The following is a 6811-nucleotide window of genomic DNA, read 5'->3' as shown; positions in this document are numbered from 1 at the left end:
ACCACACCCTTGTCAACACTAGACTATATCAGATGACCACTTTTATTTTTCATCCCTTGTTTCGTTTTTTGTTTCGTACAACAAACGCTCGTGGGCTTTTATTTTTTAGAAAATAATTGACTGTCTTCCGGTGTCATTGTAGCTAACTTGGCGCAATTCACGGACCGCAGGCTTGCGCCACTTGATGCCCCCACATTCACTCACGCGCACACACAACCACGCTCACACACACAGTCACAGACACACACACACACACACACACACACACAAACATACACACGCACACAAACATACACACGCACACACACACTCACACACACATTCCACCAGTGACTCTGTTGTGGTCGCCTCGCCTCCAGTAACGGACGTGCTTTTGGATTTAGCAGCCGGTGCCTCCGTTCAGCGATGGAGTGATGAGCTGCTAGAGGTAAGCGGGGCTTCCAGCCGTGTATTGATAAGATTCAGGTTCGAGCGCGTGACGGGCTCGGGATTCAACAGCTTATCAGAACCACCGCTGCTTGTTTGGAGAATGACTCACACCGGTAAGACCGAGCACGGGGTGACATGTCTGTGTGAAACGGTGCGTTCTGGAACGGTACAGCTTTCATTAACGGTCGTCTGCTTCATGTTGCTCTCAGCTGCATTGGCGTTAATGGAAGCTCCAACAGCAGCTCTCATACGTGCCACTCTCGCGCGTGGGGGGATTCACGCTGCTGTCGCCTTTCAAATTTCTGTCAATCCAATGTGTCCGTGTTAAATGAATAAACCAAGTGTAACGACAGGTATTGTCCGTAAAATGTATCGGAAAACCGAAGCGTGCATTCTGGGAAATTCGTTATTATCATTTTCTGTTTATTTCAATACAAGTCAAAGTTTGTGGAATGATTGGCACCGCGACAGCAGAACATTTTGTATTGAATAAATGTGTCGTCAAGCAGCCAAAGCACCATCACGGTGCGCTGCTCGTGGTAAGGAGACATTAGGACCAAGGACTAACAGAATCACCTAGGAGACGGGTTTGGGTGAGAAGCTTAAAAAGCGTAAATGGTCAGAAATGTGACGTGACATTCGCTCCGTGTGATGCAGACAGTGACAGGGGGTCCCAGCGCATGCGGTAATGCCTCCTTCATGCTGCCGGTTGAGAGGTGCATGCAGACGGTGCGAGCACAGCTGGATGCTGGGTTGCTATGGAGGCAAGAAGACTCTGAAGCTCATGCGGGTGCTTTACTGGCCGATTATCTGCCGAGCTCAAGCTGAGATAGGCGCGTGTGATGTCAGAAGTGCTGTGTGGTGCAGAAATGTTCGGTGGGGGTGAGCGCTCGGTATCTTCCGCCTCAGTGAGAACTTTTGCGCTCAGAGGAAGCAGCGTCAGCTGTCGCCTGTGGCTGAGGATGAGAGGACGAGCAGACCCCGCGTGTCTCTTACATTCAACAAGACCGACCAGTGAGGATGATAAAAAGAGATGATTTAATTCACACTTGGAAGGTGAAAAAGTTCAAAGTGCACCACTTCAAAAATAGTTTTACTCACAGGACGGACGGTCCCGTATAATGCTTTTTATTTTCAATATTCATTCAATGAAATACAATGTTAATCCACTTCTATGCAGTGATGTCATATTTATCAAGCCTCTGAGCTCTGCGGTGGAGAAGGTCTACCAGTGCCTTCTTCTGTGTTAATGCTTATTTAAAAATGCTTCATAAGCATCTGTACAACCTACGCTACAAGCCCGTGTCAATAAAGTCAAAAAAACATAATTTTTAATGAAAGTAATATTGCTCATAATTTAAAAACTACTAAAGTCCATTCATTATTTTCCCACTAAATTTAGCAAAATAAACACAAAACACTTCTGAATATAGTAACATAACGAAAACATTCAATTTGGTACATTTCTTTAGATATCCTCAGTGTTAAAAGCAGAGTGCAATGACTTTGAAAGAAAGTGCCTACATTGTTTTGTTGTTGTTGTTTTGAGATGATGTTATTTTTTGTTATAAATCAGAGCCTGAAGAGCAATGAACCTATGTCCTCTACAGTTAGGTAACAACGATATATTTCTATAACAATATAATGTATATCTATGTATACTTCTCTGTTATAGAAATTAATGTTGTAGATCAGTGTTGCCCAAAGTGTGAGCCGTGGCCCCATGATGGGCCCTTAAAGTACTGTGGTGGGTCATCTATAATTTTTACAATTGACACTTATCTTGTTGCTTATGAATTGTTTGGATGGATGTGTTTTTGCACTGTATTGCTGTTGGCCAACTCTGACACAGAGTGTTTCTGTTTATGACATAAAATATTTTGGGTAATACTTCCCTTTAGTCTCAGGGGTTGAGCTGCTTGATTAAACGTTTGGGTAGGCCCCACAATGTTTGAACATTTCAAGTTGTGCCTCTGCATTCTTGGGTTTGGAACTGACTGTTGTCGATCATATTTCATTGTCTCTCTGATCCTTCAAATAACTCCGCTTTAATAAGTGAGTTCTGGCCTGAAGGTGAGGATATCCCACGTGAGAGCTTGTATGTGTGACAGAACAAAAGCAAATGGAAGAGTACATGTTTTTTTGAGTCAAACATAAAAACCTGCTCTCTGTACCGTGTCGGGGCTGGACTGGAGTCAGAGTGTTTGTTCAATTAGAAACTGTTTCTTCCTCTTTTTTAATTTTGGGGGGTGGGGGGTTGGTGTGGCATTAATCCGACAGAGTAGTAACACAGACAAATCGTCGTCTGTGTCGGGGGGTGGGGGGGTTGGTTGGTAACTTTGGGGTTAAACTATACCTAACAATATTACATCAGCATATGTAGGGTTAAACTTGAACACCTTGCTTCAGTCTCAGGGTCTGAAGCATTTATTTCTTATATTATTATTTCTTATTGTAACGATCTGAGCCTGTCAGTAGCAAAAACAAGCGCTTTTAGTGGCTGTATATGGGCGTACGCGCAGTGCCCCGTTTAGTTACAGTGCATCTCATTTGGCGGCTGCCGGCCGGTGCTCCCTCCCTGAATACTGGATCGATTTCAATAGTCGTTGTGTCTACTAGTCACTTACACACAGACACGTGGGAAAATAGGGTCCAGGTTGAAAAATCCCGAAGTTATCCTTTAAAGTTGTGTTGTTTGGTTGCACATTGTCATTCTACACAACAGCAGAAACAGTTTCAGTGACAAAGTGAGATGATGAAGAAACTTGATGCTTTTAAAACAAAGTGATGAAAATCAACCATGTCTAAAAATAGGTCATTAAAAATATCAATATCCACTGGAAGTGAATTTTTCTTACCCTGATTCATTTTTCATTTTTCCATCAGCCAGCCGTTATCGCTAAATGTTGTTAAATGTTGGTTATCAGAAGCAGCTCTTAAGTCACAGCACTGACTGTCAGGCTTGTTATGTTCCTCAGCATTCTGCCTTTATAGCTGTGTTTCTGTCATTACGAAAGAAGATAAAGTCACAGATGCTTTTAAGGACTTGTGCATGAAGGAAAAGGTTGAGAGGAAATAGACGTGCTGATTAATCTGCTCTGTGTTTGAGCCTTTTGGCTGTTTTTTTCTTTCGCTGCTTCCTGGAGTGCAGCTTGAGGGAACAGTTTGTCTCTTTCTTCAAACTATTTCAATACATTAGCTAGTTGGTGAGTCACTCATAGTGTCGGAGTCAATCCATGTTTGTACTTTCACAGGTCCTGCTTCTGATGTGCTGCCTAGACAACACATCTCGTGTGAACACAATGCTTGACACTTAGAAGATGACATGACAAGTTCTGTCTGCACGGCCTGTTACTCCTCCACTGTTAGTTTGACTCAGTGTGTGATGTTCACTGCACTTCCCAACTTCCCAGGAAGCTTTTCACTTCTCCCTACTTCAACTTCAGACGGCTGGAGAGGCAGAGACACATTAAGCTAATGGCTAATACTTTATTCAGGATGAACATGCATTATCGAAAGGTTGGAAAATTGTGGATAGTGAAATTTTAGAGTAAGTCTGAAAAACACCGGACAGAAAAAGTTCTTCAATTCTACAACAGCCACCTACTGAGCGGACTGCACACGGGAAAGGTCATTGGTTGTTTTATGAGTGAGAATCTTTGAAAGAGAGGGAGATCATTGTGAATGGACTACAGTGCTGCGTTGCATTCCAGGTTCCTTTATTGTAGGGGCAGGACTCAGCTAAAACATTGGATGATAGGTTTCATTGATATATGGAAAGAACACCATGAAAGGTGAATAAGATATTTTTTTCATTTTGAATGTCAGTTACTGTTAATAGTTGTCAGTTGCAGAGGTGTGTGTGTGTGTGTGTGTGTGTGTGTGTGTGTGTGTGTGTGTTTTGGGAGAACACATTTTCCTCCATTGAACATTGTGAGACATGGTAGTAGGCAGTATACAGTCATTGACAAAAGTCTTGTCGCATAAGGATATAGTAACTTAAAATGGCATATAATTGATTTTCAATCAATCAATTGTTACAATAAATGGTTCATTTTAATGTCAAGGGCTTTCACATTAATAACTGGGTGCAAAATTAAACTGTTAAAAAGTGTCCTGATGTTCACAGCTTGGTAAAGCCCATAACATCCGTTTTTCCAAGGACAAAAGTCTTGTTGTGTCTTTAAATGATTCAACCAATCACAGATTAGAGCTTCACCTGTGACAAATACTGTAATTAACACATTCCCAGTTGTGTATAAAAAGAACCCCAGCACACCAGACCTTCATGTGAAGTGCAACCTTACCTCTGACAACATGCCAAAGATTCAACCACTGACCAAAGTGCTGATCATCAAGAGCCTGAAGACCAAGTCTGCTGCTGAGGTGGCAGACACCTTTAATGTATCCAAACGTCAAGCGGAGAGGATAAGAAAAAGATTAGAAGAAGCTGGTGGCGTTCATGACAAGCCCAGGTTAGGCAGACCACGTAAGACAACTGTTTGAGAGGACTGTTTGTTGCTTGGACAGTCCAGGGCCAGCCCTTTTTCAACTGCAGCGGAGCTACATGGGAAATGGTCAACAGAAACCCCTGTATCAACAAGAACAGTTTGTCGAATTCTCTCACGCAGTGGTCTTCATGGAAGAATTAGTGCTCAGAAACCAGCATTAAACAGAAGACAACAAAAAAATCGTGTTGCATTTGCCAAGGTCCACAGCTTGCAGAAAGGATGGACAGTGGAAAAGTGGCAGAAGGTTGATTTTTCTGATGAATTATCTGTTGAACTGCATCCCAATCGCCGCAAATACTGCAGAAGACCTGTTGGAACCCGCATGGACCCAAGATTCACCCAGAAAACAGTCAAGTTTGGTGGAGGAAAAATCATGGTTTGGGGCTACATGCAGTATGGGGGTGTGCGAGAGATCCGCAGAGTGGATGGCAACATCAACAACCTGAAATATCAAGACATTCTTGCTGCCCATTACATTCCCAACCACCAGAGAGGGCAAACTCTACAGCAGGATGGCGCTCCTTCTCATACTTCAGCCTCCACATTGACGTTCCTGAAAGCGAAGAAGGTCAAGGTGCTCCAGGATTGGCCAGCCCAGTCACCAGACATGAACATTATTGAGCATGTCTGGGGTAAGATGAGGGAGGAGGTTTGGAAGATGAAACCTAAGAATCTTGATGAACTCTGGGAGTCCTGCAAGACTGCTTTCTTTGCCATGCCAGAGGACTTTGTTAATAACTTATTTGAGTCAGTGCCGAGACGTATGGATGCAGTCCTCCAAGCTCACGGGAGTCATACAAGATATTAATTCTTTTTCCCAAGGCACCATGACTTTATGTTCTGATGTTATTGTAGCATGTTTGTGTATTCAAAATAAAGTATATGTTTAATTTCTACATTATTTTAGTATGCGACAAGACTTTTGTCCAAGCAAAATCTGACCTTTCTGTCCTAATTAAATGAAAAAACTCAATGAATGATAAAAAACTTTATTCTGGTATAATAAGCATAATTTAGAGGGCTTTGCCTTTCATATAAGCCATTTCTGATTCCAATTGATCAACTACAATTAAAGTTGCTATTTGTTGTTCCTACAACTTGGATAAGCGACAAGACTTTTGTCAGGGACTGTACAGTGTACCTACTATATCTTACAATGTTTGACACCACACCAGACTGATTTCCTGAAAGAGTGGGAATTTTTGATTGGTTCTTCATCAATAAGTGTTTAAGTGATGAAGCTTTGCAATTACTTGGATGAATGGATTTGGAGTTAATGTTAATAATATGAGTTTCACCTTTCACAGGCTGAAATGAAAAGTCACCATGACACAGACGGAAAAGTAAAGAAAAAATTCTGCTTCTGTTTTTCATGATTCAGGTTGTCACAGCTCTAATATTAATTTCATGATGTATATTGTTTAAGTTTCAGGGCTAACAAACAATGAGAAAAGCAAATAATGAAGTCAAATTTCATCAGTAAAAATAAACCGCAAGCAGACTGAACATTTAACACTGTTACAACATAACATCGCCCCTCCCCTGCCCCTTCCAACTTTGCACGAGTGGTGCTAGCACCAAATAGGCAAGATACAGTCAATCCTCCCTGATACTAAGAGCTCTGTAACCTGGCCTGGGTAGTTGAAAGACCTGTGGTTCTTCTTTAGCCTAGCTCGTACCTGGAAACTAAGTAGCTCATTAACTAACAAGTGAGGAAATTGCAATGTGCAAAAGCCTGCTGCTATCAGGACCCCGCTGGGTACAGGGAACTAAATGGATGGATGGATGGATGTATATTCAAACAATGGATTGTGACTATATTTTGATATTGTATAAGTAAATCATGAATAATAAAAATAAAATTCGACCCA

General features: G+C 41.9%; 1 protein-coding gene across 2 annotated transcripts in view; it reads left to right on the top strand.

Moving 5' to 3' along the window:
* Nucleotides 1-217: 217 nt before the first annotated feature.
* The window catches only part of LOC138611065 (disks large-associated protein 1-like), an 82886-nt gene continuing 76292 nt past the window's right edge, over nucleotides 218-6811 (top strand). For both annotated transcript variants that reach the window (XM_069683966.1, XM_069683965.1), the window contains exon 1: nucleotides 218-427. The gene's annotated coding sequence lies outside the window, so the exon portion shown is untranslated. The remainder of the gene's footprint in view (nucleotides 428-6811) is intronic.

Source organism: Semicossyphus pulcher, unplaced genomic scaffold, assembly GCF_022749685.1.
Source record: "Semicossyphus pulcher isolate SPU_LCO1_2020_fin unplaced genomic scaffold, fSemPul1.0.p SCAF_7, whole genome shotgun sequence".
Taxonomy (NCBI): domain Eukaryota; kingdom Metazoa; phylum Chordata; class Actinopteri; order Labriformes; family Labridae; genus Semicossyphus; species Semicossyphus pulcher.
The sequence above is the reverse complement of the archived record's forward strand: the minus strand, read 5'-3'. Positions and strand labels throughout refer to the sequence as shown.